The following is a 25,778-nucleotide window of genomic DNA, read 5'->3' as shown; positions in this document are numbered from 1 at the left end:
TGGAGACGAGTACGATATCGCGAAGGTGAGGGTGGAGCCAATAAGGGACCCGGAGGGTTGGGAAGGTAGCGGGAGGGTGGGTAGGAAAAATCAACAGGGGGTAATAACAACGACAAGAATCGTCGGGGTCGCTTTGACTGATAAAACGGGTCAGGGAGAGCGTGATTGAGCGAAGGAAATGGAAAAAGGGCTAGTAGAACGCAGTAGTAAGAATTAAGGACGACGGGAGGAGAAAAAGGACGAGCTTGAGACAGTGGTTGGCGGCGCGGTAGGAAGGTAGAGAGAGGGGATCTTCGACGAGGATGGGGAGAGCAATTTTAGGAAAGAGACGGGGAAATATTGAAACGAGTCGAGTTTAACGGTGAGGGGAGTGGAAGGGCGGAATGAATGCGGAGCGTGTCTGGCTCTCGAGCGTTTCCTCTCGCTCGCGGGGGAGCGGGTAGACTGCTCTTTTCGCGAGCAGTTCCACACTGATGGAGGGTGAAGCGCGGTCCTCTCGACGACGACAGCCCGCATGAGCATACCGGCAATTTGCGACGATCCCGAAAGCGTCGACGGAAGCGTCTCGAAGCGTAATATCGCGAGAGGCAGCGCGAAACGCCGAGCGATTCTTAACGACAGCCAGGGCCCCGTCGCGTCGTCGTCGTCGCTGGCGCCGGAAATGCGTCCTCGGTCCTCGAGCGCGTTCAACCGTACCCGACGACGCGATACTCTCCCACGCAAATGAACGTGGAAGAATCAGTTTAACAATAAGTCCTCGGCCCACCAAGAATTTTCTACGAGAACGGATGGGCGATTGGTTCGCTTTTAGACAGAGGAGCTGTTCGACTTTCTCCTGTAGTTTGGATCTGTTGGACCGGTGTCGTCGGGTTTGTCCCTGCCTATCAAAATAAACAAAAAAAGCGGCCAAGTAACACCAAAACCAAGAACAGCTGAACGAATTCAACCAATGGCGGGAGACTGTCTGTCTGTCGCGTTCTCAGGCAAGCACACAACAAGCAGCTCGACGATTATCGATCATCGACAAGCAGCCGCGGGTCAGAACAATAGTTATCGATCAGGTATCGCTCTCGCACGAGCGGTTCCGCTGTTACGGAAAAACCGAGGAGGCGGCTAGGCTATGCGGCGCGGCTCTCGTTAACATAATTCCCTCGAACGGCTTGGCCGCTTTCGTGAAATAATTTCACGAGGCGATCAATCTTCCATGGCGCGGCTTATCGCGGAACGGCACGGAGCGACGCGGCGCGGCGCGCGGGTAGCCTCTCGCATAATTCAAGCCTCTCTCGCATCGGGGAACGAGACGAAGGAAGAAAAAGAGGCGGTGTTCCCGGTCGGCCGGGGAGAAAACGGTCTCGAGTTTCGACTCCGTCGAAAAGAAAGTTAGAGGGCAAACAGGCAACGCAGGCGAGCAGCAGCACCACCGATCGGTTCGTTTCCTCGGTTCTCCTGGCGGAAAATCAACGAGAGGTTTGTCTCCGCGCGAACTCGGCGCCGAGAGCCTGTAATTAACGATCCCCGATCGTTCCGGATAATTAAGCTCGCGACTGCGCGACAATTACTCGCCTCTCCCTCCCGCCGACTTGCACACCAATTACCCATTTAACCGACGGTTCCTTATCCCCCTCTGGCGAGAAAAAAGGACGAGTACCCCGCGACTCGCAGCGGGGAAACAGCCTAGAAGAGAACCCGCTCAAAGTCTCGGAAGAAGTTTTATCTTCGTGACTTCCCGCGGATCTTACACCTCGACTGCTTCTTCTTCGTCTTCTTCCTTGCTCCTGTGCCTGGCTTCGGTGAATCCCGTTTTTGTTCCTCCAACGCGAATGCTTTCCGAGAGACTGTGTGTGTGTGAGAGAGAGAGAGGGGAGGGGAGAGAGAGAGGAGCTATTAGACGGAGAAGCAGCACCACGAATCCTCCGATCGAATGTTTCTGGCCTTCTAATTGGACCAGTTTGAAAACTGAACGAGAGGGCGCCGAGTTTTTGGGTCGCACTTCAAACATCGTGATTTCGCTCAATCAACGGGCGAGGCGCGCGGCGAACACGCCTCGTCTAACGAGACCGTTTTATTCATGGTAGCTATGGGGAGCGATAACTGCGATCTCGAAGTTCGCCGCGAGTTCCCGGGGAAAAGTATCCGGGGCCCGACCATTCGTTCCGTCTAAGTGATTCAGTTTGCAAATGCTCCTGGACAGTGGAAACGGGATATTCGCTGAATCGTCGAGGTATTGGTAGAATCCGGGGGAATTATTGCGGATGCTGGGGGTAAGTTGTTTGTGATCAGGTTTCGATAATCGTTGGTGATTACCTACGGGGAGCACGATAATTACGGTGTTTAGTGTAGTTGTTGGGTGAAGGACGCTATGGACCGAAGGGTGGCGTCGTTGTTCACCGCTGGGAGAGTTCGAGTTCGAATCCATCTGATTCTGATGGTTTTTGTTCTGATGGTGGTGGTTTTTCTTTGGACGTTTGAGCTTTGGAGTATTAGAGAGAGATATTGCTATACATATATTTGGTACAGGTATTTGGATGAACGATAAAAATGGTTTCAAGAAAGTTTTCCAAGAATTGTCCAAATCATTCTTGGATTTCCAAGAGAATCGAGTCCGATTCATCTAGAACTTTGGATATATCATTTTTTCATGAGATGGAACGATATTGGGGGGAGGCGTGCCCAAAATTTCATGGTCGAAAGATAACGTCCGCCCTAGTGTAGATTCACCCCTAGAACGGTTGACTTTTTATACACATTGTGCTTTGTATTGTGTGCGTACCACGCAAATAACCGCTTTCCGTTCAAAAATATGATCTCGTGTAACAGCTATTGGATTTTAATGGGAAGTTGAAATCAACTAAAACGCAGTATGACCTATCAAATTTACTTTATTTGAACGGCAACAGAAAGAACGTCTTTCCTTGAAGAGGATCTGCAGTGAACTAACTAAAACTGACCTGAACGATACTTGACTCTCGGAAAAGGAAACGGGGTCCTATACTGTATACTGTATAGCATATCTACGGGCCTCTGTCTTATTTTAGTGGCCTCGGTGCGTCAAGGGTTTTTCCAGGCAAGACCGTTCTGCGACACATCTGGTAGCCCCTATACTACCCTCTTTTACTACAAGGACATTTTAGAAAGTCGAGGCAATTTTGAAATTGTCGGTATGTCCAACAACAGCCAATAGAATGCCGAAAAACCGAATCTCGATGACTAAAGTAGTAGGACCGCCACGGCCGCGCATGTTTGTCCAAAAATAACGTTTGCAGAACACTGTTAGACCAACCTGCGTAAACATATCAATATCAACATCGGTGGTCAAGTTCTATCGATCGCGTAATGTCACCGGCCGCAGGTAGGATCCCCAAAACCGAGGCGAGGCACTATCGAACGGGGGTCTAGATCCGTCAACCAATAGATCGATAACTAATATATCCAGCACACTGATGGCGGTATGGTGGGCGGTTGGATTGTGTATATCGGCGATGGTCAGGCTACCAAACGAAGGAACTCGGGGCCGGGGGAAGAGAGAGAGCGAGAGAGAGAGAGGATAGACGAGGCACCGAGCACATAATTGATTGGCATTAACGCATCTGATTGCCAGTGGTCCAGTCCCGGCTACGTCCTTCGTCCGTCGTCCGGGAATCGTCCCGCGGGGCGCTTGCGTATGTCATCGTCTCCGGGTTCGGTGTGTTTGAAGATCCGTGGCCAATAATCAAGCAATATTGCGCGAAACGAGGAGAAACGATCGACAGGATCCTGTGGGGTTAATCGGTCGCACGGGAATGTGCGAAATAACGCGTTCGCACTGTGTGGATTACAGAAATTGATGGTTGTATCAGCAAAATAAATGTGATACATTAGGCTATGTGAAAATCTTGTTCTCCTTTACAGTATAACAATTCTATCGTATACGAGAATGAATATTATGAATGAATAAATGCACCGAAAGATGATACAACATCTATGGACAAAACAAGCAATGCACATATTACATTTAGTTTTATCGAAACAAAATGAAAGTCGCGTTTATACATACAAATATGTGAACGTGTTTGCCAACGAGCCTTATGAAAATAACCAAAATCAATCTATCATATATGAAATTGACCACGATAATCGATACTCTTTCTCTATTCTCCTCTGAATTCCAGTGAAAATAAATACAAGTAAATGAACGCACAGGAAGGTGATAGGACGCTTTGTTTATAAAACGAGGAACTACTTTTAAACGTTGCTACGAACGAGAAGACATTCTGGCCAGTCCAGAAATTTTGGAAAGGAAAATCATTTGAACATACAACATTTTAACCAAAGGACAAACTACGTTCTGCAACCAGGAAACATCTTGCACCGATAACTGAACAAGATGATCGACGTCATCCGTCGTATCAACGTTCATTAACATACTCTCCGTGTCTTAAAAATGTCTGTGTACACTCTGCGAGCATATAGATCCGCAGCCGAGCGATATTAATTAGCACCGGCTCATAAATTAGGTCCTACACTACGGGATATCTACTAGAAATTGTATGCCGCTACGCCGAGAAAATTAATAGTAAAATGCAAATCAGGGAATCACGGGAGAATAGATTTGTTTCGAGCTAAGCGCGTAGCTCTCTGCCTCCTTCCGCGGAGAGGCAAAGAGAGAGGGAGAGGGAGTGGGACGGGTAAAGCAGATTTTGACGTTGTCAGAATGGTTAATGATCGAACCAGGGAAGACAAATCGAGGCAAGGAATTCCGCGAGCAGGTGACGCGGGTTTCGAGATTGCCGGGTCGGTTAATCGCGCGGGGATTACGCGTGTTTATCGTGTTTTGTTTGCCGTCAAGCGATTACTCGCGCGGACCGGCGCGGCGCGGCGCGGCGGATTGCTTCCGTGGAAACCGACGAGGGTTGCAGCCAGAGAGAGAGACAGGGAGAGAAAGAGAGGAGAGAAGAGAGAGAGAGACAGAGGCCGAGATTAATTTCGAGCGTAAACGCGAACGTTGCACGCGCGCGTTAGCGAGCCGTTTTCGCCGGCAGGCTGATCCCGCGAGTGCGGAACATAATGCTCGTCGCGTATGCCCCGGACAATTATTGTTTCTGCGTGTACTTTACGCGGTTGTAAAATCGACCGACACGGTGTCGGAAAATTACCGTTCGCCCGCTAATGGTTAATCGCTGGATTAATCGCGTGCCGAATTGTTTTTCGCCTCGGGACGTCCTCCTGTCAAAAATGGCCCCTGTGTCCGGAAAACGACCACGGTCCATGTTTCACCTCTGATCCAGCGTTCAAAACCATCGAAGTGCGACAGCCCATGCTGCGCCCCTAAGCGAGCTTCTATTAAATTGATCTTAAGGGTTCCTGTTTATGAGTTTCGTGTAGAAATAAAGAAAACGTGGGCGAATCTTTTTGGTTCCGCGTTTTAATATCAACGCCCCGAGAAAAACTGATGGCCGATTAGTTTTTCGGTGAGGTGGGTCGAAGGGAATAGAACAACCTCGCGGTAGAACAATGCAGTCTCGATTAGTTGTGGTCCCTTTGTGTCTTTTCGAAATTTCGACAGTCGCGCGCCCATGAAACCCGGCTCCTGACATTCCTCGCACAGAGCGGCGCTGTATGAACGAGCCGCGCGAATAATCAGTTAATATCAATGCCAGTCGATCGCTGGAGAGAGAGAGAGATGGAGGGTGGGAGGGAGGGAGGGAGGGAACGCTCTAACGAGCGGCAATTGACGAACGCGTAACGATCCGATACGACCGACGACTTTGTCCGCGCGGCTTGAAAATCCGATTCCGAATAACGGGGGCCGCCAGCGACAATACGCTCGCGGTATTACGCCCTCTTTTCGTCCAATCGATAAACGAAACGATTAATCGCGGCGGTTGAATTTGCCCGCAGACGATGCCCGAACGCCCCAAAGAAACGATTCCGAGCTGCTTGTTACGCCTGTTACCGACGCCGCGGTTTATTTGTCCGCGAAATATAAAGTCTACTAGCTTCAATGCTCGCTTAATTCACAAGCTTTTCCCGTTTTACGTCTGATTAATCGCAGAATTTACTGACCCCTAAGATGTTTTAGGCTCTCGAACTATAAAATGCACGTATGTAGCAGTGGAGATATTCTACATAATTTTTTCCACGGTTCAGATTGTGGTAGGTTCCGAAGAATGAAGTTTCTTCTTCGCAACGAGCCCTTAAAATTTGACGTACGACTTTTTGTTGCCGTTTTATGGCTCTTTGAATGAAATATGTGTTTTGGTATTAGAATAGCTGAAGGTATACCGCGAACGATACCGTAGATCAATGTATACCGTTGCAGGAAAAAATCGTACATCAAATTTTATGGATCCGTCGTGTAGGGGAGACTTCAATCTCTAAATTCATAATAATTTCAGTCGCGATAAAAATTTTTTAAACTCTGTAGAGACGTGTGAATTTATGCATACAACTTTCGAGGAAAAATCAACCTTCGCTTATCCAAGTGTTGTCCAGCGTAAAAAATTCTTTGGAGAAATCAATGTCGGTATGTTAAAGAAGAGGCTTCATTCTTTCAAATGAGTCCAGGCCGATTGTTTTAATATTTTTTGTTCACGAAGTTACAACAAATTAAATATCAAATATATGAAACACTTTTAACACTGTTCTTATGCCTGCACATTCAAAGCATTCTCGTATTATCACATTCCTAGGCTACCTCCATCAAGCCTCAAACCGTTCTATTATTCTCAGCCTGGTGTCACACCAAACAAAATGACGGTGACGCTCGCATGCTGACTAAATATTTCCCCGAAAACCGAAAGACGGAAAACCACAATACTCTCATCGACACGTGGCACAGCTTTTAAATAAAACAGCGTGTTTCCTTTCGAAGCCTCTTCCGGGTCGCACGCCACGGAAGAAAACATTTGCATAGCATTAAACAAACGGAAGTCGGCTGGTATTCGACGCAATTATCGACGTGGTTCGCCGGGAACCAAACGTAACGCAAAGTTCATAAAACCGTGGGACCCGGGGGCCGATTTCTCTGATAATCGTCGGGGAATGCAGCCGTTGATAACGACGCAATTTATTCGGACCGTTGGTAATCAGCGCGGCCGGCTAACAACGCAACGTTTAACCAGGAAAATCCATAAACTGGCTGGCTTGCCGGGCCCGGGTCTGTTCCCCGGGATTATCCCCGGAAGTGGCTCCGAATATCCGACCGGATCGTTTATTAAATAATATGAGAGAGAACCGAGTTCCTGGATCAACGGCTGGTAACTCACACCTGCAAACAAGCCGCCTCCGGACTAATTAACGCCCTCCCGACCACCCATGCGCCACCCGTCTCTACACCCCCTCGGGCTGTCCCTCTCGCGCGACGTAGAACTGCTCGGCCATTGTAAATTGGATCTCTGTAATGAATTCTCCGCGGCGCGGCGGGTGGATCGGACCGTAGACAATGGACACGTGTCAGCAAGCGTCGCGATTACTCGCGAACAAACGCGTGTAATATCGCCTTTGCCGCTCTTGCGATCCTACACTGTCCTATCACACCGTCTCCGAGGTCCGGCTAGCTCCAAATGTCCTGGAAAATTGCTATCATCCAAGCAACCCCGGAAAGTGGTTATCCTGCGATTTTAGAAACAGACATTTTGTCGGTTGGCAGTTAAAAATGCTATTGTGGATTCCCTGGCTGGAATTTCATGCAAAATTTCGCCCTATTTCATCAAATATCTTTGTTGTTCTCAAAGATACAGTAAATGTCTTCAGGACAAAGTTGAATGGTAAAATGGGGTTCATAGGACACCAAAAAATTTTTGTTTTGGCCGCCGTTAAGGTGCATCTTCAAGTGCAACGAATAGAGAAGATCGGTCGCGGCTGTAAAATTAGTTTCCACCTTCTCGAGGCGCCTGAAGTCGCTGAGATCTCAGTCGCACATATCTTTAAAAATAGCGAAGATATTTGAGGTGATAACGTTAGGTAACTCACCCTGTATATCTTGTTTCTCCCATCAATTGCACGTCTCTGTTCACAAACTACTACCGTGACGTACCTCGAGATATTCGTAATGTTTCTCCCTGTATCTCATGATTCCAAGCATGCACGACGCACGGCGTCGAAGCGATCGCGTTTTTCCACGGCGCGCAAGATTCCAGGAAAAGCTGTCGAATCGAAAAAGGGGAAGAGGGGAAAAAATGTCTTGAAGATAGCGCGCGTCCGCACACATTCGGAATCGCACAGATGATTCCCCGGGACGGTCTCAAAGGCCGAAGAATTTTCCACTCACGGGAATCGAACTCGCGGGCGGCGGCCCCAGCCCGAGATCTAATTCCTCAAACATTTTTCCCGCATTTCCTCCGCTTGTGCCGGCTTGAAAGGTTGCTTTCGAGCGGGGAATCCGGGAATCCAATAGTCCGACGAGGGGGTTTCGGAGCCGGGTGGCTTCGGCCACAAAGCGGAGGCCGCTTGCCGACGTGTGTACCGATTCGCTATGGGACCAGAATAACACGAAATCTTCCCGCGAAAGGAAAGCCACGAGACGTTCTTGCCACGACTCGAACAACAACGAGGTCAGACACGCGAGAAACAGCCTGGATCACTTCTTTGAATGACAATAGACCGCGCGGATCTTTACGCGGAGCAAACATTTTTTGAAATTGCTGTTTAGCTCCTGTGTGTAGCGAGACAATTTTTTATTTTATCCATTTTATGCTCCGTTTGATTCAGCCTAATGTCTACTCCGAGTCCTTCGACCCCTTCGGCTCCCTTCACCTATTATTCGCAAGTCGGAACAAACTTCAATTCACTGTCTCCATCATTTTCAATAACCACTGCCTAGCGAGTCCTTCTCGGAGCAAGGAGAATGCCGTGAGGATGGGAGGAACGACGATAAATTTATCGAATTCACATATTGAATCCTCGCAGGCTGCTCGCAGGACAAATAAACGCGCGAGGTCCGAGCGTGTCAGGGTCCTGGAATTACGTCCCCTCTAATCTCGTATATACGGCCGCCGATAAAGTATCTAGCTGAGGAAGGACAGGGCCCGCGTCGCGTCCCGAGCCCTTCCACCCTTTGGTGACAAGAGAAACACGGTCCCTGCGTCGTAATCCAGCCGGAAGATGGACGATAACGCGGCTCGCGCGGCAGCTTTCGCCTCCGGATGCCGATCGAACTCGGAATGTTATTCCGTGCGCGGAATTTAGGGCTCCTTATCCCTTCTCGACGCGATTTACCCTACCTTTCTTATTTACTTCCCCCAACCACCATCACCACCCCCCCTCCCTTTCCCACGTTTTATACAAGATTTTCCCTTCGTTCGTTCCGGGCTCCTGCTCGCAGGACCCGATCGAAAGCTCTAACTGCTTTCCTTCCTTCTGCATCTTCTGTCTCCAGTTTCTTTGGATGCTCGCGTTCGCTGGAAACGGATCTTGATTTCCCTGATGGAATCCTTTTGTGTCCTGTGGGAATTCTCGAGGATCCCGTTTATCATTTCTCCTGGTGTAATTTGTCCTGTTTTTGATGCTTTCCGAGCTGTTACTTTGGAAATTCTCCCTTTTCAGTGGTTTACTATATTTTCTGGCTTAAATAATATTATATTTGTGGTTGCACGGCTCTTTTTCCGTTTTGTCCGGTTTGTGAGAAACCTACACTGCTATCGAACTAATTTTATTACTTCTACGGTCGATGTTATAACTACGGTCGAAATACAATACTTGATTGACTTGTACTACTTCCTTCACTAATAGCTGAATTATAACGTATTTGTACTACTTTCCTTGCTTCTATTCTACGTACAATATACAATTGCCTTGGCTAATGCTTGATATGCACTACTTTTACTGTTAATGACTGGTCTACACCACTTTCTCCTGTGAAATGATCGATATTCACCACTTCCTTGAATTAGTACTCGGTTTATATACTGCTTGTTTGACTAAAGACAGTCCGATACTAGCTAAATATTAGATGAATCGTGAATTCATTCCACTGGTCTGATTAATGGCCGACTCGTACTACTTCTGCCTGGAATACAACCGTAAGAGATTAGAAATGTATGATAAGTAGACTGCGGATTTTATGCATTTATGACAAAAATTGACAGGTACAATTTAAAGCAGTGTACATGTTAAAAATATTCAAGGACATCAACGTGTTTGTTTCAGCTTAATAGGATAATTAAAAGAAGAATACAAATTTTACTTGGTTCCTGAGTCCTGCAATCAATGCAAACATTTTTTATTTTGCATAAAGATCCGCAGTCTAATGATAAGTCATCTTGAACTTACTGGATTCGGAAAGATTTCGGAAAGAGAGCCTTTAGCCCAACTACCCTAACGAACACTGCTAGAACAACAGCAGCAACGCAGAGCAATTTGGCCAGCGGTCTAACCGGCGCGGCGTTAGATTAAATCCAAAGCCGAGAGCTGCTACTAAATCACTGTGCTAAAATTAACGATAGTCCGTTTTAAGTGCATTTTAATTAATCCGACCGTAATAAAGGCACCGCGCGAACAAATGCCGCGGGTTCGCACACGTTTTTCCAGAGAGTTAATGTAGCCGGGCGGAATCCAAGGCACGGTTTTATTAGCTGGCTGCCATAATAAAATACGGCGGGACGCCTAACATACTCGTGCGCGATAATCGGCGGCTGAATGCGGGCACCTCTGGCTCGATTTTGAGCTAGAATGCACTTCGTTCGCAGATGCATACCGCCATCCCCTGGGTTTATTGTATTATCGGAATTAATTAATTATAAAATATATATTTCATTGTGTGTGTGTAAGATCAATGACTAATGTGGCTCAACCATCAGGCCGATATACACGTAATAGACATGAATTACACGGTCCAACAAATTTCAACTTTTTTTGGGATTTCGATTCTCACTATGCAATTCTCTTATAGAGTTTGTCGGGCGAAGATATTTTGCTTTCTGGTTCGGTAAAAACGTCGACGTTTCAAACTTCAAAGGGGGGGTTTCTCAAGGCAAAAGTCTGCTCTATCGCGTAGTATAGTTCGATTTTCTGCTGGACCCTTATTTTTTAGATAAATTCAAAAATATCGTCAAAAATTGGTGCAAAAGTGGTGTCTCTCCGTCTTTAATGGTCGTTTAAACATGTTTAAACAATCATAATGTATTAATATTGGATATCACTGTATTCGGGAAAGTCTAGGGAATCTTTTGCTGTAAAGATCAATTCAATGTCTTTTATAATAACGTCACAATATTTGTTCAAAGTTGAATAATATGTTATTTTTTCAAACTCAAATTTCTCAAAAACTGTGCGTCTAGGAGAATAATTAAGCACAGATTCGGAATCAGCGCAAAAAACTCTACAAGAATTGCATAGTGAGAATCGAAATCCTTTTTGGCTGTTCGACAGTGTTATTAATCAAATAAATAGTGCAAAAGACAAGCATTAATTCAAATAGAGATGGTAGTAGAAGTAGTACGAGTCTATCATCGGCCAGCCGCATCTATCTTGACGTCTATTCATTGCTTATAAAGAAACAATATATTTTAAGCCACATTATCTACTAGTCGACGTGACAGATTTAGACACTTCCGAGATAATACACTAACTATCAATTCGAGTGTAAACAGCACATAAACCCGCATTGCTCCCAATGGAAATTCAGCGGAGCCGATTGAAAAGGATGACAATTGAGGACAGCGTTGTCAATAGCTCAAAGGGGCTGACCAGAGCGAAGACAATGCTAATACGTCACAGTGGGAGTATATGACATTGGTTCAAAAGCGCACTGTTGACAACAATTACACTCCATTCTAGAATTATGATGTACAGCAATTGAATGGAAATAATACAATAAACCGTCTCTAATTCTCGTTCGAACACCATTCAACAAATATCCGAAAATACATATTATATTCTAGTGATATTCTAGTGATCAGACTACAATACTTAAAAGTATTCCATCTGCCACAATAATTAATAGACCGCGGATTTTTATGAAAAATAAACATGACCTACATTAATTGCGAGTAACAGGAGCGAAATCGGAATTTCATTCTTGCTTGAATATTTGTTTGATTTTTTAGATATTGCGCAGAACGCACCAATATTAAATTTTCCGAGTCATTCAACTTTTTTAATAACCTATACGATTTCCTATGGGAAAAATTGGAGTTCCGCATCTTGAATCGAGCGGGCGCGTCAGGCATCTTAATAAATCACGGGGCAGAGAGCGTATCGAGCCGTGGCCGGCGATAAATTATCTCGCGGCGTTGGCCGAAACGGTGCGATCTCGCCGGGACAATCTGCATGTCAGAACGATAATCCTTCCTCGGTTCGCGGACGTCCGCGTAAATAATGAATCGGTCGACGGACGCGGGCCGGCGTTTCATTATTCAGACGGGGGCTGGAGCGTCGGCTCTTGGACGCCGATTTCTGCCCGTCCTCTCGAGAATCCGTTCCTCTGCTGCTTTCGCACAAAGACGACGACGACGTTCTCCCGTCGCGCGAGACATTGAAAAGAACAAAACCGCCTTTCGGCAACGATGAAATTTATATGACTCTCTTTCCCGGGCGCCGATGGCAAACGGGGAGGTTCACAACACCGTTCGTTTTCTGAATTTACGAGGACGCCCGGGCCGCATGAAAAATAGATAAATTATCCGGGGGGATGGTAGAATGGACAGCTGTGACGCGTGTCGCTACATTTGCCATGCTGAACGCTTGGTGAACCCGAGTGTCGCATTCTATTTTATCCCCGCGTAATCGTTCCTTAGAACGTGTCGATAGACCGATCGCCCACGGGCAAAAATCGAGCGATTCGAGAGTTAACAGCGAATCGTTCATCCTCCTATAAAACTCCTTGAGGAGCGTGCCTCGTAAAGTCGGAGCTGAAGACGTTTGGATAGGTGTGTGTGCGCGTGAAATTTTCGAGGAGCTGCTCGATTCGAGATGAGATTCAAGGTCGTGGGGATGTTAATTTTATGGCGGACTCGGATTCCGTGCTGTTCGTGCGATGGATCTTTAATATGAGCTCTGGAAGCTGTAGTTTCCGAGCAATGATTGTTCTTTGAATTGCTAGAAGAATGGGTGGAAATTTTTGACATAGTTTAACAGTATATATCGAGTAGTTTGCTGATGGTAGGAAGCTTCTCGACCCAATGATAACAAAGCTCGGTACAAGCATATGCTTTTATGAAGAAGAAGGAAAGTTTAGATACGCCCGTTAGTTAGAGAGCGGACCGAGCCAAATGGCGGGCAATTGTAAAAGCAAAAATTGTTGGGATTTAGAGGATAGAGATTAGGCCAGAGGAGAGAGCGTTGCGTTTCGAGCGCGGCGCGGCGCGGCGGCAATATTCGTGTTCCCTGGCGGAGCCGATTAAATTACCTTATCAATCCCGGTGTCGGGGACACGTAACATCCCGACGTGTCGTATAACGCGCGACAACGTTCGGCTCGGCACGACCCACAAAGATACGGAGCAAAATTGTCCGCGCGATAGGCGAGGCGGAGCTGCATGGAAAAAAAGCCTCTCGTACGTCACTCGTTATCGTTAGTTTTAGGAGGCCGTGTGAAACCGGAGCTTCGCCAAGAAGCTGCTAGGTGCTCGTTTGCGTACACCACGGAAACGGTGCACGGTTACCTGCGGCCGCTGCAACGATGCAACACTGCACCAGCCGATGTACACAGGCTAACGCGAACTATAGAATCTCTAATCCACCCTCTAACCGTGCAGAAGCGTTTATATCACCGGAAACAGTTCCCGCGAAGCAAATTCACCTCGTTCTCATCGTTCCAGATTTCTTATTTAGGTCGGAAAGTCATTTCGTCTTCTCAAGGAAAAACTGAAGCCAATCGTTTACCATTTTGAATAAATTTTATGGAATTTTGTTCTACGATCTCTTGCGATTTTTCAGACAACTTAAAGATCCCGTACCTGTAGAGTTTCTGTTTTTCATTACCACTTTACCTACCGGAAGCCTATTAATAGGATTTTTAATAACTGTGCTGTACCAAAACAAAGCATAGAAATTTTCCTTTACATTGCAATCTTAAATGAAACTATTAGATGACGTTATCCAGGATGACTTGTTAGTTCACAATGAAAATTGCTGTTGCTATTGAAGGTTCCATTAAAAAGTTTTTAGCCATGTACCATAGATTTTTCAAAATCGTGCGATTATCACCGGTCGGTAATGTGTTAACAAAAAATTGAGTTATATCGAAATGAGATTTGGCCGAATATTTTGGTTGTTAATCATGTACCGGATTGGTTTGAGGCAATTCGAGGAACATTTGACAAAGTGGCTTGCAGTAAAGCACAGTTATGTGCATCGGCAACGAGGCACAATTTAACTGTTAAAGTTAGAACGTGTAGTGTATTTGTACTCGTAACCAAACTTATTTATGTTACAAGCTAATATTATGTTAGAAACTGTCGTTCGAGGCAGGATTGAGTCAGGCCAATTGACGATGGTGTTAAGTAAAGTAGGTCGGCCATAGTCGGAGCGTAACATAAATCGTGCCAAGTAGTACCAAGTAGTAGTCTAGCAGCGGTTCAACAAGACAACATACACTCTGTAATGTATCGTGGATTATTCTGATCTGAACATCACGGTTTCCATTCGAAGTGTAATAAAACGGCGACAAGAAAATAGTATATCAATTTTTATGGCTTTATTGCGGAGAGAAAACTTCGATCTACAAATCGCAGGTACTTTGAGTCGCGATAAAATTAGTCAAACTTCGTAGAAACATTTGGAATCGCGAAAATTATGGAACTGCTCTTCACCGTTTTCGTCTATTTCCTAAGGTACAGAAGCCTCTGCAAAAATGAAACGACTTATGGAATATAAAGCAGAAATTTCGCCCTCTAAAACGAGCACAAGCACGTTTGCCGTACGATTTTTTTCAACGAAAAACAACGAGTAACAGCCGCTTGGACGTTTCCAGCAAGTGGTACAAGATCAACTGTATGAATCTGACGATCAGACAAATGGTACAAATTCGACCAGTAGACAAACAAGTAGTATAGATGACCGAGTAATGCGACTTGTAGCAGAATTTGAGTGATAGGAGAAGTAATACGAGTGGAGCAACGACCGGGCTAGTGGTACAAATCGGCCAATAGTCGGATAGAAATTGGATTCGGGATTCTGTGATTTCAAGACGCGCGCAGGTGTCGGTAAAGCGGAAAAGGATGAAGTTTTATGGGAGGGCGGGAGGTCAGCCGTGTGTTTTTCTAGTCTATAGGGGTTCATTAATCGTATCGCTTCCGGTCGCAATGGTTTCCGATAAAATCAATATTTACGCAGTGACGCGCGGGGGCGGCTCTTGTTACATGGATCAGCCTGTACGGACGAGCGTAGCACCGAGATATATAGCGGGTACATGGGAAATAGGAAAAGTCCACGTGCGCGCACGGGAAACTGGGTTATCGGGGGATTTCGACAGGAATTTCTGACGCCGTTTCTCCGCGCTTGTTCGATAATCTTCGATCCACTTTACATTTATATTATCGTGGATCCTTCCTCGAGCGGGAGGGGGGAGAGAGGGAGGCTTGAAACGATAAATCTAGATCCATAGTATCACGGAATTTGTCACGATCGATTTCGCCGGGAAAAATCCGGTGAAAATGCCATTCTCTATTTCCGTACTCCATCTCTCTCTCTCTATCGTTCTCTCTTTAGACTATTGCGTCGAGAGCTCTCGAGAGTATCTTACGTAATTAATGCTCGAAGCTGCTGCATGTATAAAATCAATTAAGCATTCGTTAATATTTGATCCCTCGTAAGTGGTGGAAATAAGAGGAACAACGAGTAAGTGGTTTTGCTTAATGCAACTCGGTAATTATTCACGATCGGTAGAAGTTCATCTTTAAACCTGACTGCAGTAGTAGTTCTATTCTCTGGTCAGACGGTATCGATTATTTACGAGACTTTAGCGTTAAGAATTTTCCTCTGACAAGTTGAGTGGAGCCTAGCTCTTGAATAAATCTTTGTAAGCATTAGGTTAATTTCATCGGTATACTGTTTTAAATTAACTTGAGCCGAACCTAAATGAACCTGCCCGACTAAAATCTGCACATATCACTTACAATATCCAAGCAGACGCGTTTCCGAGATATCGGCGAGCTACGAACGGTAGCTCCAGTGTAGTCCCAGGTGATTTCGAAGGACTCTGCAGGGCGGCAAACAATTCTGCGCACAATTCTTCCCTGTGATCCTATCCGTGTGCTTCGGAAGCGTCGTTTAAACGTTGTTAGGCGCCGGGAACGGCTGGAATTAAGTTGAGAGGAGTCGCCTTAACGACCGTAGATCTCGCCGGCTCATTGGTAGCCAGCCGATACCGGTGCGAGGGCCGTATCCGGCATCTAATCTGCCCTTCATCTTCCGCGGAACAGGCGGAAAAGATTTGGGAGCGGCGCTAAATCATCCGGGCTAATTTCGCCTAATCTTTACGCCGCGCCGGCCGTAAAATAACAATTCCAGGCAACCGGCTCGGCACGCGAGGGCGTAAAGGGCCCGGGAATTAATAACCAGCTGAGAGAGAGGAGATCCTTGTTCTGGATCCACCGGAGGATTCAGCCTGCGTAATACTTAATGCTCCGGCAAACTTCCTGTCCGGCGAGCACGCGCACACGCGGACACGCGCCCGATTCTGAGCTCGCAGCCTGACGCATAGCTGGCTGCCAGGATTAGGGGCAACGCAGGGGTCGAACGGGTTAAGGGCCACACTTTCCCGTTGCCAGTCGAATCCGTGCGTACAACGTGCTCGCGCATACGTACGGCCTAATTATTAATCGCGGCCGCTCGTAAATTCCGGATAATTTTCCCGAGCGCCGCGTGCTGTCCGCTCGCGTTTTCCCGATTATGTCGCGCGCGGCCCGTCAGCCTTTGCTTTTCCATGGAATATTAATGCATACGAGTTCTTAGGACGCGATACGTTCTGCTATAGGTGCGGCTGATAGTTTCGCCAGTTGTTTCGGGCAATTGGTAAATTTTTATCTAGAAAATCCGTCGTCCTCTCAAGACATTCTATTTTATTCATTGCCGACTGACCGTGTATTCGAAGATTGACGTCCTCCCTATACGGTTACCCCATAAAATCTGATATACGATTTTTTTCTGCAACCTATTCACCGTGTCTCTTGGATTATTCTAATACCAACTGCACACCTTCCATTTACAGCGCAATAAAACGGCAAGAGAAAATCGTATATCAATTTTTATGGCGTCATTGTACAAAGAAGACTCGTATCCACGCGTATTCGTACTCCGTGGAAACATCTGAACCGATAAAATGTAGGAAATTCTAGAGGTCGAGGCGGGCTTCGATTCGATAAAGATATACTTATTACTAGATTGCGGATGTGTATGCATTAAATAAATTAAAGTAGACAGATCAAGAGAATTGATTAATGTATTGGTTGAAGCTTGCCGAGATCATTGAAGGAGGAACGAAACTTTTTCTTCGAAACCTGCGTCTCGCAATCGATGCAAAGAATTTTGTATTTCGAGTCAAGATCCGCAGTCCACTTGTTACATCGTTTCCGAGCTAGTTCCGCCGACAAAGTGGATGCTGTCAGGTTATCCCAAGGTTTTCGTAGACACCGTGTACATCCGTTTTAACGAGCACCGCGGGACAGTTGAGGCGCACAGGACTCGAGTCGCCGAAGTTAGTTTCCGCGCCGATAAATGCCGGCCTGATGATCCCGTGTCCCACGAATCCGAAACAAACAGTCTCCCGCGAACTTCCGCAGAATGTCTAGATTGTTCTCCGGCTCGCGATACTTTTCGCGGGGCGCGGCTTTAAAGCTCGCTTAAGCTCCGATCTCCCGGGACTGTTCCGACCACTCTCGTCCCTTGCGAACGAGAGAACGAAAGCAGCCGTTTGTTCATCAATTTCACACCATCAAAAGACTGTTCCAGCCCCGATAAAAGATCAGTTTCGCGATTTCGCTGGGTTTCCGGCGCGCCGAGAGTGGCGCCGCGCTGCGGTCCGTCTGTTATCAGACACCGAACAGTCTCGGGGAAGTCTGTCGAGGGCGAAATCGTAACGAGCTGGGACATCGTTACGAGGCAAACTAGTTGCGGTCCCGGCGATATTGGATGCAAAATAGTCGCGATGGGAATAGAACGTCGCGTTCGCCGCGCGCAAAGTGGTCCGCGGCTTAAACAGTCCTTCCAGGAAGTAGTTACAGTCCTGTAATAGCGGACACACCGTAAGCGGCATTGCGGCCGGAATAATCGCGAAGCCCGAACGATATTCGACCCCGAAGTAACCCGTGACCAACCGCTCTCGGACGACTATAGTAGAACCGGCGCCGCGGCGGATTGAGTTGCGCCAGACCCGGCCCCGAGCTTCAACTGTAATTTTAGTGATAATGGGGGTGAAGATGTAAGCGATATCAGATTGAGGCTAGTCGGGGATTTAGTGGAGGTTGTCGGGATCTAACAGAGATTAGAATACCTGGCGCGACGTGATGTACAGCGAACTGTAAATTCTATGGTTAAACCGTAGATTTAAGTAGTAGGTGGACGTTAAAGTCGGACGGGGAACGTCGGGTGGTTGTTAGAACCCTTGTTTTAAATCTTGCGAACATTATCGTGCAACCCGTAGTTCACTGTAACACTGAATTGTTCCTTTAATGGAAGACTGCAAGGATTGTTGTGTGTGGTCTGACTATGCTCCGGATACACTACTTAGACGCTTGTAATTACGGGTTCCAAGCAATTCTAATCACCTATCCAGATTCAATCTGCTGCACCGCTCTTGGCGTATTTACATTCCTTTCGGTTCTATTCGTTTTTCTCGCAATTGGTCGTTTTAACAGAATAAATATGTACTACCATACAGCGGACCTATACTACTTACACCACATTTTCATTTGATTTCTTATATACTTCGATTATCCTCTCTTCCGTTTATTTTTCCAGTAAACACATACAGTGAGCGTAAAAAGTATTCGTACGCACTTTAAAATAGAATAACTTTATTATAACTGTGCCAAACGCGCGACCTGATTTTTTATAATCAATTGGAAGCATTGGTTTATGAAATGATATGCGAAAAAGATTTTCAAAAAATTATAATTTACAAGGTTGCAGTGCATCTAATTGATTGTAAAAAATCAAGTCGTTTGGTGCAATTATAAGAAAGTTATTCTGTTTTAAAGGGCGTACGAATACATTTTATGATCATAAAGAAAACATGCTACTTGCTCCATACATAATTCTAAAGTCTGGATTCTTTTCATCGTTGATTTTTCGTACACTATCCGTACATTTCCTCTCAGCGATTTCCCTCAGTAACACACTAACCAAAACAACTCCGTCTGACCCTAAAGAGGACCTACCACTTCCGGACGCTTGTCTCGAAACTCTGCCAACAATTCCACCGATCCGCGTATCTTTTTCTTGCAGATTCTTTCGGCACACTTTGATTGTTCTTTCCCTCCATCAATTTCCCTCGCATAAAGCTCTAACTGAACGACCAGCAGGTCTGACCATAAAGGGAAGCTACTACCCGCTTCAAGTTTATCTTCAAACTACCGCAATATTTTCCAATATTTCTAACGATCATTTTTCATTCCCTTTGTTTTAACACAAAGAAGAAGCTTTCTCCGGCAAGAACCCGATATTTCAGCGAAAGAAAACTTCCGAAGAATAATTTCCCGAGCTTAATAACGTCATTTACGATTCGACGAGGTGGGCTATATACGGTGTTCTCAGTGGAACCGGGTCCCCGAAAACCTCCGCAATTTCGCGAACGGGTACGTGACGGCGGGTTGGCTCTCATTAAACGGCACTCACCGAAGTTCGTAGGCCTCGCGTCGGAAGTTCAACGAGCGAAACAACCGTACGCGTGTGCATATGTTGTATAACGGATGCACGAACGGAGTCGCGGACGTTCTCCGGCTCATTTTAAGTCGATTCCAGGGGATCGCGACATTTACGAGCGCGCAACCCTCTCGCCCACACCCTCGCCAAAAGTCGGAATTCGAGTTTGCAACGCGCGGCGAACTCAGCTCCGCGGATTACGATTTCGCTAGAGGAGAGGCTTCCTGGCCTAATGGTGGCCTCTGTAATTGTTCGGTCGCGCGTTCTCACGTCCAATTCTAATGCTCCGCGAAGAGACCTCTTCGGAAACCCTTTCTTGAGCCTCCGTAAGTATTTGAACCCTTTGTAAGGACTTGCTTTATATCCTATCGTAGTTGTTAGAACTCAACATTGAATGTCATGTTTGCTTCTACCCAACGAAAGGTTACATTTTAAATTGTCAATTATGTGAAAGAGGGGGTGGCAGAGGATGTAGGGGTATATACGCCACTTCGAAGAGTGAAACAACTGCCGACAAAGAAGCAGAGGTCGCACAGTGGTCCGAGAACGCGATTTTACTGGCCAAAAGTCAAAATGTCATTGAATCTTTCTAAAAATTGGTAATCATATGTTTTGGAGGTCACTGTTAACGAATCTGAAATCAAAAATGAAAAATTCAAAATGGCGGATTCAATACTATGCACATGTAATCTGGAAATTCGTTTTTCGTGGTCAAAATGAAAGAGACACGGAAATAATTCAGTAAGAATTTTTACGATTCCAAGGTCGTATAACTCTGAGGGGGTTGTAACGTCGGCCATACGCACCCTTAGCACTCTTTAGCCGGGAAGAGAGATGAAGACTGGATCAGAGAGGCAGCGACACCAGCGGACGGTATCTCGGCCGAGGGCCGAGGCTAACAGCCTCGTACCATTCGTCGTCCGACAATTACCAAACTTTACTACTTAAAAGCACGAACCAGGGACGTAACATCGGCCCCCCGCGTTGACCCGTGGCCATTATCCGACGGGGGACTCGTTTCCAGCGGGCTGTATCGACCGAAACAGGCGTCATTGAGCTGCTTGATGGCTTGACGGAGCTAATGGAAGGTATATCAGAACGCTGGATATACGCCTGCGAATGCAGCCACCCCCCAAGACTCGCTAGCGATTCGCCCGAATCGTCCTCGAGCAACAGTATTACCTATGTCGCGATCGATTTCCATTGGTTGCCTGGCATCCGGCAATAATTTCGCGAATGGGAATTATTAATGGAGCCCGGTGATACGACTATTCAACCCGTGAATTAGTTAATTCGTCGGAGAATTCGCAATGATGGAGGTAGATCGATTTCTCTTGGAAATATGCTCTTGGTATCGTTCGATCGCTCGTAAAACAGTGGCCGGGCTTGTAACAAAATTGCTTTAAGGCTCTTTGAGGAGGAAAGTTTCCTACAAAGTTGCGTTTCCGCGTCAAAGAAACGACGCAGCATTCGATGAGATTCCTTCTAGCAAAGAGCGGCGAACGATCTCTTGGAATTATTAGTTATTTAAATTAAATGAATGCGAATCTCTAGGGAGAATCTTTGGTGATTAATTTACAAGAAGAATTCTTTAGTTCGTCAGAAATTCAGTTATATCCTAAGGAAGCTGAAGATCTCGTTAAACCTGTCAAGGTATCTCACTGAGCTTTCTGAATGTATAAAATCCATGTTATAATTCTTGGGCGATCAATAGCATTCGATTACGCAGTTAGGGCGTTTATAGTTCGCAAGTCAAAGGTCCTTCGCCCTTTAGCCTTTCGACGACCTAGGCCGCCCTGTTGGCCCAGAATCTCGCAAATTCGGCCACGGAGTAATTAACATCGGTCGTCGTCGGAGCAATCCCGGCCGTCATGCGATTAGTATCGTGCTCGGCCGGCCGTTCGCATAATCGGGAGGCGTCGAATGTCGCTAAACGACGGCCATCTTTGGCCCAAAATCGGGGCGTCGTTCTTGGCATTTTATTGCGAATAATTCGTGAAATCGCAGACTGCGGATTCGATGAATTTATAAGAAAAATAACTAGCTGCGATTTCAAACGGCAAACAAAATTCAACGAACTTGAGACTATCTATTCATTATTTAGAACTTACTCGAACATGTTTATTTTGCAAAAAGATCCGCAGAGTCTGTCGCTACTCAACTAGGACATCCGGAATTCTAAATAAACAATCAGAGTGGACATTTCCCATTCCCAAAGCCTAGTTACGCTTGCGCTCGCCGTGCAACGAACGCAATTCCAAAAAGGCGTTCGCCAACACCGGGAATAAATCTCGTCAGACCCTAAAGGGGAACTGCTACTTCCTGGAAGCCCGGTGAAGTTTGTCTAAGGATTCTAGCCATTACGTATTCCTCGCAGATGTGATTGTTCCCCGGCCCATCAATCTTCCTAGCATAATAAACCTCGGCGTCTGACCATAAAGGGGAGCCACTACTGTAAACTTCTAGCTCGCCGCGAGTTGAACGTTCCGAAGGCATACTCCGAGGCGCGCCGTGCTCAATTTTCTCTTAACAATTGTAGAGGAATTCTCTCTCTCTCTCTCTCTCTCTCTCTCTCTCTCTCTCTCTCTCTTGTAAAAATCCGGGAACAACTCATCCCCACGGGAGGCCCCAGAAACAAATAAAGCACTCCATAAAGTTCCACGAACATAATATAAACTATCGAAGTTCCGTCTTTCCAGCGGCACTAGCTCTTCGTGATTTGTCTCTCTTTCTCTCCCGCTCGTTCTAAAATAAGAAGAAAAGTTTCCGGAAGTGGACTCTCGCAACGGGAGATCCGCGAACGAAATTCGCGGACGGTCCAGGTGGAAACGCAACGGGCACGGCGGAAAGAAAGATAACAAACTCCCGTCGGCGGAAACACAATTATCATAATAAGTTCGTCGGCGAGGGGACACGGAGCAGACAAAGAGGAAAAACGGAAACAGAAGTCTTGCAAGGGTTTCTAACGAGGAAAATAACAGCGGAGTCGCCGGAGGGCAGACGTTCGAGTGGTCTCTCGCGTTAACTGCTCGTTAATCCGCGCGAGGAGAACACCCGGCAACCAGACTAATTGTCGAACGCGAGAAGATGATCGCCCCCGGGGGATTACCGGTCACTGGATAATTCATCGTTGTCACACTCCCCCCCCCCCTCCTCTCTCTCTCTCTCTCTCTCTCTCTCTCTCTCTCTCTCTCTCTCTCTCTCTCTCTCTCTCTCTCTCTCTCTCTCTCTCTCTCTCTTGGGCTCTCTTGTTGCGAAAAACGGAATAGGAATGCCGGTCCAGGCAGACGTAATTCATTTGCACTTGGCAGATTGCTTTCCTCGGATATTAACTTCGAATTCTCCGGCGGCCAACCGTCTCCAAGGAGACCGAGGAAAATCCAGCAAGTCGCGAGAGCTAATCGACCGTGAGCTTATCGGCGATTCTGCCAAGGAAACACACGCGTACGCGATCCCCAAGGAGATTCCATGGGATTTTTAGCGGGATCCGTGGACCAGTGTTCAATAGTATTCCTTGGTTTTTCTTTCCTTTCGAGATGGGATGGTGGTCCTTCGAGAAATTTGTTTTTAGTCGGCACACCCGGCGCGGGAACATTCAAAGTCCGAAAGATCATCTGCTCTACCGCAGACAATGAACAGTACTTGTCTGAGAGTTAAACGATGAAGCAATGAAAATGAATTTGATAGGCTTTGTTCAAATAAGAATTGATTGGCAATTTGGGGACGATTCAAGAGGGATGACTCGGGGTCACCACTAAAAATTGCTATACAACATTTATAAGTATTGTATTCTGGACATTTAAGTATTGTATGAGGTGTTGAAAATGAAGAGAATGATATCTGTAGAATGGAGTTATTCTAAGTCGGAAGAAATGTTTAATTTTCGAGTTAATCCAGCTGCCAGCTGCAAAATCAAAGCAGTGTGACAATTTCGAAAAGCTCACGTATTTGCATCGAAATAGTGCTCGCGCGGAGCTGGTCTGGCTTAACGAATTCCCCGAGCGTTGAGCGAAGCTCCTAAAGGGAAGGAAAGAGGAGAAAAGAGAGAAGACTATGCTTTTCACTTTCATTAACCGCGCGAGTCCGAATCCGGAGTTCCGAGGCCGCGGAGCGTGTGCACACGGAGCTCACGCGGAAACGAGCAGCAGACTTTAAATATTAAATGAACCGTAATATCCTGGGATTCGATTGCACGGAAGATAGGAAACGTTCCAACGTCGTCGTCGTCGTCGTCGTCGGTGCGCAGCTACAATTTCCCTCGGAATACTCGTGTCCTGTCCCTCCACATCCAAGGATTTGATTAAGAAGTTACGAGAACTTAGGCTTTCCCGAACGAACCAACGGATCGAAATTTCCCCGGTGGATATCGATGGAAAGGAAACGAGATGGGACACGTCAAGACGCTCCTGGATCGGATCGCTTCCCGAGGCTGGGGAAAAACGTTCACCGGCGGATAATCGACCGATAAGCCGATTATAGTCGTCGACACTGGCCAGCGAATAATCGACGGAACTATTAGGCGGACCGGAGATTCGACGGCGAATTAATTCTCCAAGGCGATTCAATTACACTTTAATTGGCCGACTCTCCGCTTTAAAGTTCCCGGAATTCGGATGAAGATTCCCGTCGAGATAGTTCTTCTCTTTTTCGTTTTGCATCTATCTTCTTTTTTCTGTTTACTGAAAAACCTTCATTGCGAGAGCGACAGGAGTTCGCTGTTTCCTTTAATAGAATTTTAAATTTTGCACTGTTCGCAGATTGTTGAAAGTATTTTTGCCTAGACGTCCAGCGGAGTCAGGAAAAAGAACGACAGAAATTTCTAAAATAATTCGACTTCTTTCTAATTTAAACCGTTACTACGTATCCTGCACGAATTTTCGGAAAAATGAATTTCTACTCACTTGAATTGGCGCGTACTATGCGATTCAATTTCTTCTCGCTGAAAGGACCTGTTGGAGAGTAATTAGGAGCAACACTTATATACTTATTTATTCATATATGGATAATGAACACTTACAAAATAAGAATATCGTTACCAACTGTATAAAAACAAAATCTTCCAATAACCTGTGCGATCAGGAACACCAACAGGACCAAATTCGATTTCATTCCCTCAGAAACAGCAGAAGAATAATTCTCCAACCCTCGATTTTCGTCGATCGCAGGGTAAAACGTAATCGTCAACGGCTCGAATCGTTGCAATCTCCACCGAAGGTAATCGCCCATCGTCGCAGGAAGTCGTCGGGCGATTACCGTTGCAATTCGCCGGTTAGAAATGCGTCGGCGTACCGTCGGTTCGACGCAACGGTGTGCAACGTGTTGCACAACCGGCTGGATATATTTGATCTTGAACGCGTTCAATCACAATAATAGAACTGCGGCGGAAACGCGGGGTTTGCGGGGGAGGATTGCCCGACTGCGGGGGTGGTTTTAGAGGATGTTGGACCCGAACGGAGATTGGGAACACAGGAAACGCCGAAGGGTTGTTCGAGGTGTCGGACTCCTGGCTGGAGACGTTGCCGATTTCACCGCAGAAAGAGAAAGGGAGAGAGATGAAGAGGACTTTGAGGAATTTGGTTGTCGTCTGAGATGATGTTTGCTGAGAAGGGTTGGAGATGCTTCGGGGTGAGGACGGTGGGATAGAAATTCGGTGACTCGCGGACCGTCGAGAGAACGAAGGTCCAGAGAGATTGGGGAGAAAAAGAGGGAAGAAAGAAGGGAAAGATCAAAGGGGACGCCGCGCCGTTAGGCGTTTCCGAAAGGTAAGTAGAAAATTGAAAGTATGGGAGTGGTCGAGGACAAGGGGACCAGCTGAATTATTGTCTTTCTTGCATCTAATCGTTCGATGTTTGACAGACGTTATTTAATCATCTTTTTGTCGGGGTCGTATAATATCGGAATAATGAAGAGGATGCTCGAAAGCATGGTGAAATATCTGGTTTCCTTCCGTCGGCAAGTTTTTTGTTTTTGCAAATTACAAATTCTTCTTCGATCGACGTT

General features: G+C 46.3%; 1 protein-coding gene across 3 annotated transcripts in view; it reads left to right on the top strand.

The window, feature by feature from the left end:
- Syn1 (Syntrophin-like 1) overlaps positions 1-25,778 on the top strand; it is a 441,570-nt gene that overhangs the window by 367,488 nt on the left and 48,304 nt on the right. The gene's annotated exons all lie outside the window — the stretch shown is intronic.

This window comes from Lasioglossum baleicum, chromosome 6, assembly GCF_051020765.1.
Source record: "Lasioglossum baleicum chromosome 6, iyLasBale1, whole genome shotgun sequence".
Taxonomy (NCBI): Eukaryota; Metazoa; Arthropoda; class Insecta; order Hymenoptera; family Halictidae; genus Lasioglossum; species Lasioglossum baleicum.
The sequence above is the reverse complement of the archived record's forward strand: the minus strand, read 5'-3'. Positions and strand labels throughout refer to the sequence as shown.